This window comes from Quercus robur, chromosome 11, assembly GCF_932294415.1.
Source record: "Quercus robur chromosome 11, dhQueRobu3.1, whole genome shotgun sequence".
NCBI lineage: Eukaryota > Viridiplantae > Streptophyta > Magnoliopsida > Fagales > Fagaceae > Quercus > Quercus robur.
In genome coordinates this window covers 17,807,250-17,817,053 of record NC_065544.1, presented here as the reverse complement: position 1 = coordinate 17,817,053, position 9,804 = coordinate 17,807,250, and positions in this window count along the sequence as shown.

The window sequence follows — 9,804 nt, the reverse complement described above, 5'->3', positions numbered from 1 at the left end:
TAGGCAATTTCTTTTTAGTTATTTAAATCACTACAATGTTTTTTATTTTTCTTTTACAAACTGTTCATACAATTATACAAAGATGTTATCAGTTTCGATGTGAAGATGCTCTTTTATGTTGGGTCTTAGATTTGATGCTATTGTCATTTAAACTTTCATTAGAAGATTATATATATTGAAAAATATGATCATTGCAATATAATTTATACCGAAAAATGTATGATCATTTGAAAAATATGATTATTGAAAATGTATGATCATTTGAAAAATATGATTATTGAAAATGTATGATCATTTGAAAAATATGATCGAATAAATAAAATAGTTGAGAAATATGATCGTTGCAAAATTTGAAAATGTTATGAAATTTAAAAATTATAGCTGTTGAGAATTTGAAAAATATAGCTGTTAGGAATGAATAAAGGAAGAATAAAGAAATATTAAAAAAAGAGTAAAAAATAATGAAAAAAATAATATTTAAATGAGATAGATAATAGATAGAGAATCTGTTGGAAAATGTATTTGAAAAAGTAGGTAGCTAAAAAGTAAAAGTCGTTCATTCTCCAAACAGTACAAAAATTTAGATAATCTACTGGAGATGCTCTAATGTTCTATGTTTTTTAAAATCTTTTGCTCTCGGCTACGCGTTTGAATGTGACTCAAGTACAATGAAGTTTCTTTGTTATATTTCCTTTCACTTTCTCAAGTCTCCAGGCAATCAATCTATCTCTCTCTCTCTCTCTTTGTATGGGAACATTGCGGTCGCCAATTCTCATTTGACTAGAATGCTTCCAAATCTTTTTTACTTTCTTTATTCCTTTTCAGCCTGTAACCTATTGTGCAGGGGCGGTGCCACCTTAAGGCTAGGGTGGTCCTGGCTAGGGCGGTCTTGTCTTCAGGCAGTCAATCTCTCTCTCTCTCTCTCTCTCTCTCTCTCTCTCTCTCTCTCTCTCTCTCTCTCTCTCTCTCTCTCTCTCTCTCTCTCTCTCTCTCTCTATGTATGGGAACATTGCGGTCACCAATTCTCATTCGACTAGAATGCCTCCAAATCTTTTTTACTTTCTTTATTCCTTTTCAGCCTTCACTTTTTCTCTTTCAGCCTGTAACGACACTCTTTAACACCAATTTTCCAAAAGCAAAAGACTTTTGTGTAAGGGCAGTGCCACCTTAAGGCCAGGGTGGTCCGGGTCAGGGTGGTCCTCTCTCTCTCTCTCTGTGTATGGGAACATTGTGGTCACCAATTCTCATTCGACTAGAATGCTTCCAATTTTTTTTTTTTTACTTTATTCCTTTTCAGCCTTCACTTTTTTTCTTTCAGCTTGTAACGACACTCTTTAACACCAATTTTCCAAAAGCAAAAGACTTTTGTGCAGGGGCAATGCCACCTTAAGGCCAGGGTGGTCCTCTCTCGCTCTCTCTCTCTCTCTCTCTCTCTCTCTCTCTCTCTCTCTCTCTCTCTCTCTCTCTCTCTCTCTCTCTCTCTCTCTCTCTCTCTCTCTCTCTCTCTGTATGGAAACATTGCGGTCACCAATTCTCATTCAACTAGAATGCTTCCAAATCTTTTTTACTTTCTTTATTCCTTTTCAGCCTTCACATTTTCTCTTTCAGCCTGTAACCTTTTGTGTAGGGGCGGTGCCACCTTAAGGCCAGGGTGGTCCTGGTCAGGGTGATCCTGTCTCCAGGCAATCAATCTCTCTCTCTCTCTCTGTATGGGAACATTGCAATCACCAATTCTCATTCAACTAGAATGCTTCCAAATCTTTTTTACTCTCTTTATTCCTTTTCAGCCTTCACTTTTTCTCTTTCAGCCTGTAACGACACTTTTTAACCCCAATTTTCCAAAAGCAAAAGACTTTTGTGCAAGGGCGGTGCCACCTTAAGGCCAGGGTGGTCCTGGCTAGGGTGGTCCCAAGGCCACCCTGAATTGAAAAAATAAAAAAATAAAAAATTTATATATAATAGTTTAAAAAATTTTATTTGTCTATCCTTTAAAAATAATTTGGGAACACCCTCAGTTTTTTTATGACAATAAAATTAAAATTTTCTCCATAATTTTTTTCTATATTAAAAGAGATGTAGCTTGTAGCATTGATAATGAGACTATCATGCAACGATTTCAAAATATGAAAACTCATAGAAGGAAATTGTAAACTTTATGTATTTGCGTGTTTTATTTATTTATTTATTTAGTTATTTTTATTGTTGTTGTTGTCAATATATGAATTTCTCTTTTTATTAAATTGTATAATTTATGCTTCTTAAGGAACACCTTGAGAAAAATTCTTGAAGCTGCCACTGCTTTTATGTCAGGAAAGGAAAGGCTCAAAAAACACACTTTGGCTTATGCATCACTGTAGAAAACAATTATCAAATTTTTTTTTTTAATCTCTCACTCTTGAGTCTTGATTCATGTAACTGTAGCAACATGTGAGTAGAAAATACATTATTTAGAAATGCAAAATATATAAATTTTGGTGATGCAAAAGAAAAATGCATTTTTTTAATGCATAAGTTGATGGCAATCTTTTAGTTGAGCTTTTTTTGACAAAACAGAGTGCTGGAATACTTTTTTTTTTTTTTCATAAATGAATATCAGTTGCGAAGGTTTTTGTTTTCCCTCTCTGAAATGGCAGTTTTATTGAAAGAACAATGAAATTAGATAATATTTTCTTTTTAATCTCAATTCTTTGAGCCTCACTGGAGACTTGAGATAAAAAGTTTATAAACTATTGTGTCCAAAATGTGATTTTTGCTATTTAAATAACTTAAAGATTAAATTAAAAAAAAAAAACATTTGGTGACACATCAATTTTTAAGTTTTATGTAATAAAATTTGTAATATCCCTATTATTACTTATTTATTTATCATGTTAAGTTTATTTCTTGCCACATTATTTATGTAATAAATTTTGTAGTATTTTTGACAATTTTTAGTTGTAAAGTGTTTAGTTTTATTACATCTTTTAATTAACTATTTATTATTACAATTGTTTTTTTTTTTTATAGAAAAATTACAATTGCTCTTTTAATAATTACCATGCTTACTGTTTTTTTTTTTTTTTTTACAATATTAAGTGGATAGTATTTCTATTCTATGCATTTACTGTTCCAAATCAAATATAATACTATCTGACCCATTTTGATAGACTTGTTTAGAAAATTTAACTTTTTAAAGCATTGTTTTTGTTTTTTTAAATATATATAATTTGGTTAAAGTTTCTAAAGCTACCTTCTTAATTTAAATCTTAGAAAAAGAAAGATATTTACTTTTTAAAATAAAGTGCAAAAAATGTTAAGAAATGTATTTATTAACTTTTCAAAAAGGAGTTCATATAGTTCATATTAGTACATCCTAAAATAGAATAGATGCTAGAAAATTTTTGGAAGGGTATAATATTTTCTTTCAAACTCTGCTATTTATTCTATCAGTACATGTAGCAACTAGTAAACAATACATGTTGCTACAGAAATATTTAAATATAAAAGATGTTGCTACAGAAATATTTAAATATAAAAGAATATTGCTGCATCATGAGTAATGTACATGTTACATTACATATATAAACAATTTGACATCTTTTTGGAAAAGTCGAAGAGCACATAACATATACAAACAATTTGACTTGTCCTTATTAGGTGTCAATTTTCTATGTATTGGAATAAATAAACGGTTGGAATTAAAACTATTGCACCCCGTGCAATATCCTACGAATTGCACATAAGGGGTGAGATGTGTAGCTAAGCAAAATAGTCTCCTGCAGGTCATGCCACACGTCACCACTCACTCAAAGATTCTTAATCCCCTCAACCAAGTCAATAGAGTAAGGATTGTGTTTCTTCAAGAAGAAAACTTTCAGATCCAACAGCTAAGAGAAAATTTCATATGAAAATAGAAGTACCAATAAGAAAATACCAGCTTTTGAGCATCTGGTAATTTCAGTCCTCAATTCAGTCTCTTTCTCTCTCTCTCTCTCAAACCGGCTCACTCTCTCTCTCTCTCTCAAAGTTACACGAGTTAGGGATTTGGCTCTTCTTTGTTTTGTTTTGATTCTGGGGTCGTCGTTCCCCTTAATGTTTTTTTTTTTTTTTTTTTTTTTTTTTTTTCTTCAGATTTTTCTTATTTTCTTTTAATTCCGAATTATTAAAAAAAGAAGAAGTGCAAAACGGCATAGTTTTAGTGGTTCTAACGGGAGCCACTAACAACCATGTAATGGAGTTCTGCATTGACAAAAATTGAAAATTAGAGGACTAAATTGACAAAACTGAAAGTTAGAGAACTAAAATGAAAAAGGGTGAAAGTTAAAATGTCAGTTTTGCATTTTTTTTTTTTTTTTTAAAAAAAAAAAATTGTAAGCAATGTGTGCAAGATGCAGCGCGTCACATGTGTGGGCGTGAAAGAAGTGACAACGCTTACCGAAAAAAGAAAGAAAGAAGTGACAACTCCTTCAAAACAAATAGGGAGAACTTCAGCAAGCACAAACATGACACACCGACAAAACAAAAAGCAAGTGAAAAGAAGATGACACAGGCATGAAGAAATTTCAATAATAAGTTTGTACTAGGAGTGAGTTTGGGTTGAGTCGGGTCGGATTTATTGTGACCCAAAACCCGACCCGATATAAATTGGGTTTGGCTATCTAAAACCCGACCCGAACCAAAAAAACGGGTTTGTAATCGGGTCGAGTCCCGGGTTTTTTTTTTTTTAAAACGAGGCGAAATATCTGTATGCCTCAATTTGAGCCATACAGTCTCAGCCTCCACAGATCAAATAAAATAAATAAAAAAAGAGAGAGAACCCCAATAAACAAAACAAAAAGAAAACTCCAGCAAGCCAAACCCACATACCTTCCTTCCAAGCCATCCAAAGCACCCATTTCACTTCACAACTCAATAGTGCACAAGCACAAAGACAAGCACAAGCGACGGTAAAATCGCTCCCTCCATAAGCCAAATCGATTTTCCCTTCGTCGGCAAAATCGCTCCCTCCGACATGTACAAGATCTGGAAACGCACGGTAATCTCCGAGCCGATATGTCCTTGGCCAGCTTCAACGGCCTGAAAATCCAGCGCACCGATCAAAGTTGCCTCTTCCTCGGCAACAGTGACTAGAGCCACTACATTCCCTCCGGAACTCTCCTGGTCCTCAACCCGTGACGATTCTGACGGGTACTCACTCCTTGACTCAGCCGAAGAAGTCATCACAGACCAGAAAGTCGTGGTAATCAAGCCTGACCCAATTCATCAAGCTCCCTCTTTTGTGATAGAGCCAACACCACCACCATCAGCGATAACAAGGCCATGGAGGCAGACCCAGATGAAAATTATGGATACCTAGGTGAGCCAGACACTGATTTCGTTTATATGACTTGCCACCGTCAACCATTCTCTAAGGGAGGCAGAGAGAGAACAACAAGTAGGGTTTTTTTTCAAAAAAAAAAAAAAAAAAAATCGGGTTGAAGGAGTATATTTATATGACCTGACGTCAACCCGACACTGACTCGAACCCGAAAATAATCCAAAATTTAGGCCCAAAACCCGACCCGAATATTCTCAGACCCGCCCAAAACCTGTCGGGTCGATCAGGTTTTCGGGTGGGCCAGGTCCCTTGCTCAATCCTAGTTTGTACATGGGACTTCACTGATCAATTGTACTTTACTTATGAAGTCAATTGACTCTAGAGTCTTTTAATGTCAAATAACCTAACATTCAACCATGTTTATTCTTGGCTAAAAAGAGAATAAGCTTAATGTTTAAGGAATGGGATAACTTCTTCAACCTCTTTGTGTGTTTTTAGACCCCTTAAAATACAATTGGATTAACCTAGTTAATTAGCCAAGTTATTACTTAGTCTAAATTCCAGATCTAGGTTATCACAATCAAACAAACATATCATGCATAGCAGCAAAAATATAAATAACACAATGATATGATGACCCAAAAAACCAAATCGGTAAAAACCTGAGGAGGATTTAACCTAGCTATCCTCAAGGTAAACCTGAATCCACTATGAAAGAATAGAAATTTTACAATAAGACTTAGACCACTAACATCCTATTGTTACCCATCAGTAGAAACTTACTGACACGACCACGTGCAAGCTCCAAGACCACGGACTCCTTCTTTCTTGGATTCTCCAGCAAGTACAAGCACACCCACTTGTGTTTCTTTAAACTTTTAGTGCAGTAACTGAATGATCATCAAGCTCTCAATGAAATCTTCTTCTTGATAATCCTAAACATGTGTGAAGGCAACTACCTCTAGATCTCACAAGAGATTCACACACACAACAACTAGAGCAACCTCTAAAACGTGGCTAGGGTTTGCCTTTTATACTTAGGGCAAAACATAAAACCCTACACGTTTTAATAGGCTAGGGCTAAGTTGGAAAAATCTGCAGAAAAAACATTCTGCCCGAGATTTGATCAATCGAGCCTGTTCTTCGATCGATCGAGCCAGGCTGAAAGTCACTAATATTTCTGCAGTCACTCGATTCCAACTTTACATACAATGCACACACTTTGAGCAAGTCTAAACACGACTAACAATTGTTTTGATCATGGTTTGCCAACATTACACATTAGAGTTTTAAATACATTAGTTCCTAAGTCTTTAGAACCTAACAAACTCCCCATTTGGCAATCTGTGACAAAACACAACTAAAAGCTCAAAGTTTACAAAAAAAAAGCCCTTTACAAAAAATTGCCCATTATAACAAATCCAATCCTAACTACTATCCATCAGTTGCAAGTGTAGACAGCAGCTCAATTAAATCAACCTGTATATTTCCTGATACACTAAACAAAATGCATAAACGCACGTGTGGAAAATACAAGTAAACAAAATAAATTCTTAATTTCACTCAACACAAAATAAAGACATATATCAATGAATAACTCATAAATATAAATCAATAAGCAGTGAAACAAGAAACATATAAAACAATAAATGTATCTCCCCCTAACATGAATAGCCCAACAAAAATACATCAAGAGCTAAAAAAAGGTAAATACAAAGTGAAGCATCTAGATACAATCTAAACTCTCTCTACAAGTGTCCTAAATGTACTAAAAGTAACTCCCTCTTTTTGTGACGGAATGTCAAAGGGCAATCAAAATCCATCATCAAAAGGAGGTGGCGGTGGGGATCGTCTAAACTGTGCCAACTCTGCTCGCAAGGCACAGATCTTATCGAGCACGTCCACCAAAATCTGTCCATGAGCCGCCTAAACGGTCAAGACATGATCCAACGTACGTCGAATGTCTGAATCATCTGAAGTAGTCGGTGGAGGAATATCAGCAACAATAGCAGCAGCACCCGATGCCTCAGCTGTAGTAGCACCTGTAGAAGAGGGATGAGGGGGTACAACACCAGAAGACTCACCTCTAGGACGCATAGAGCCAACTCTCAAATGAGCAGCCCTCTGCCTAAGGAAGGTGGCACCTATGGGAGCTATAACATGTACGGGCTCACCAGCAGGGAAGTCAACTAAACCGAGAAACAACAAAATCCTATGAATGAAAATAGGATGAATAAAAGCATGAGCTACTACAGAACTCCTATGAACTTCATTCAAAGAACGAAGAAACAGATGAGGAAAACTAATAGACGCACCAGAAACAAAGGCGTACAAAAACACACATCGCTCAAGAGGGATGGTGTGAAGATGAGAAATAGGCCACAAAGAATGACACGCTATCCTAAAGAAAATATAGGTAGTCTCAGTAAGCTCAGTGGACGTGATCCAAGGATCAAAACCCCACTGGATAGAAAAGGATCAGAACCCCACTGGATAGAAGAACCAGTGATGTATGACATAGCGTTATCAAGGGGTGGAGACTCCTCATAAGGATAGACAGGCTCCCTAATGACTAGAACCCCAAGAGTTTCAGCCACTATCCTAGGGGTAATGGTAAACTCAACACCTCATATCCAACTCCTAACAAGGGTGTTGGAATTATAGATGTGGCAAGAAAGGTTCAAGAAGAACTCTCTAATCAGGGCGATCGGGGGTGGGTGATCTACCTCTAATAGAGACAACCAGCCTCTACTCTCAAAGTTTGCCCTAATGGCAGGATCAAGCTCATCTAACACAATAGAACGCTCAGCCCAAATCTTTCTTTTGCTGTTCAGCTTCTCATAAACCTCTCTGCTTTTGTCATTCCGAAACAACTCACTCCTAGAGGGAGACTCAGAGGAAGTGGAGGGTGTCCTATGGGCTCTAGTCTTCCTAGGCATGGTGCTAGGATAAGGACAAAGACACAAAGCAAAAAAAAAAAAAAAAAAAAAAAAAAAAAACCAAAGGCAGACTGTAAGTTAGCACAAAAAATATAGAACAAAAATCTATATGATGCATGAACAGTTAAATGTCATGATGCATGCTTTAATGCAGTGAAACTAAGTTCAATTTAAGTTCAAATTTATAAAATTGGCTTGAGCATAGAGTTTCTAACAAAAACCCCAAAATTTGAAAAACCACTTGTTCAATTTGTAAAAAATTGACCAATTGATCATCACACAAGTTAGAGTACATAATATAATGATCAATTACATCAATTTAACAAGCCAATTTCATCAATTAAACTCAATTTGAACAAAATCCCCAAATTGGGTAAATATAAGCCCTAGAAATTTCAATTTCTCAAAATTCAGCAAATTGATCAAATTAAACCATCAAGATCAAGTTTATAACATCCTAGAACAAAAACCCATTGATCAATTTTAGAAAAATTTGACTTGAATCATCAAAAATCTCAATTTTGCATAGGTCTGAAAATTTACCCAAAAACCATGAATTAATGCATGAAACATGAAATAAAATGCAAAAGGAAGGGTATAAAGGTCTTATCGGGCTTGGGAGAGGAAAACCTTGCAAAACGAATGGACGAAAACGACAAAAAATTGAGATTGAGCCTTGACCGAGTCATATGGAGAGAGAAAAGTTAAAAAAACTTTTTGAAAAAGTGTTTGACTCAATTGAAAATCAGTTTTTTTAAAAACTTCTCATACGATTTTCGATTGATCGAAACAGACAGAGGCTCCCTTAAATTTTTAAAAACCAATTTCGATTGATCGAAAAACAGACTCGATCAATCGAAGCAGACAGAGGCTAACAATTTTTTTTTTTTTTTTTTTGAGAAAACACAGTTTTTTTTTTTTTAAAAACGCAACACAATTTAGAAACACCTCAAAGCATTGAAATTGATGAACAAAATGCATGAGTATGTGATGAAATTTTTTTTTTTTAAAAAAAAAAAACAATTTTAAACCCAGTTTTCCCAAAATTAAGATTTTCAAACATTCTCCATAAATTCTCAAGCATCAAATCTGTTTTGCATAAATACTCAAAGTATTTGCAAACTTGGTTGGTCAGACTAAAGACACACACAAAAACATGTACAATGTTTAGCAAAGAGTAACTTGTGTAGTGTGTGCAACTAGCAAAAGCTTGAGATACATGTGAGGTGATATGTGAATAGCAATCAATCACAAAGTCTATAAAATTCATCACATAGGATTTGAAAGAGGCTATCACCTAAAGAGTTACATCATATAACTCCCACATCTCCTAAATCATAAGCTTGCAATCATGTAAGTTTCTTGAATTTTGCCTCATATTGTACACACAAATTTTAATTGTTTAGAAACTTATTAAAAAGCCGGGATAATGTACACACCAATTTTGTTTATTTGATTTAGCTTTAAGTCTAATAATGTACACACCAATTTTAACATTTAAACCGAGGTTACACCTTATGTTCTTTTTGTGCATGTGCTACACTTTCTCGAGCACAAGATCTTACGATA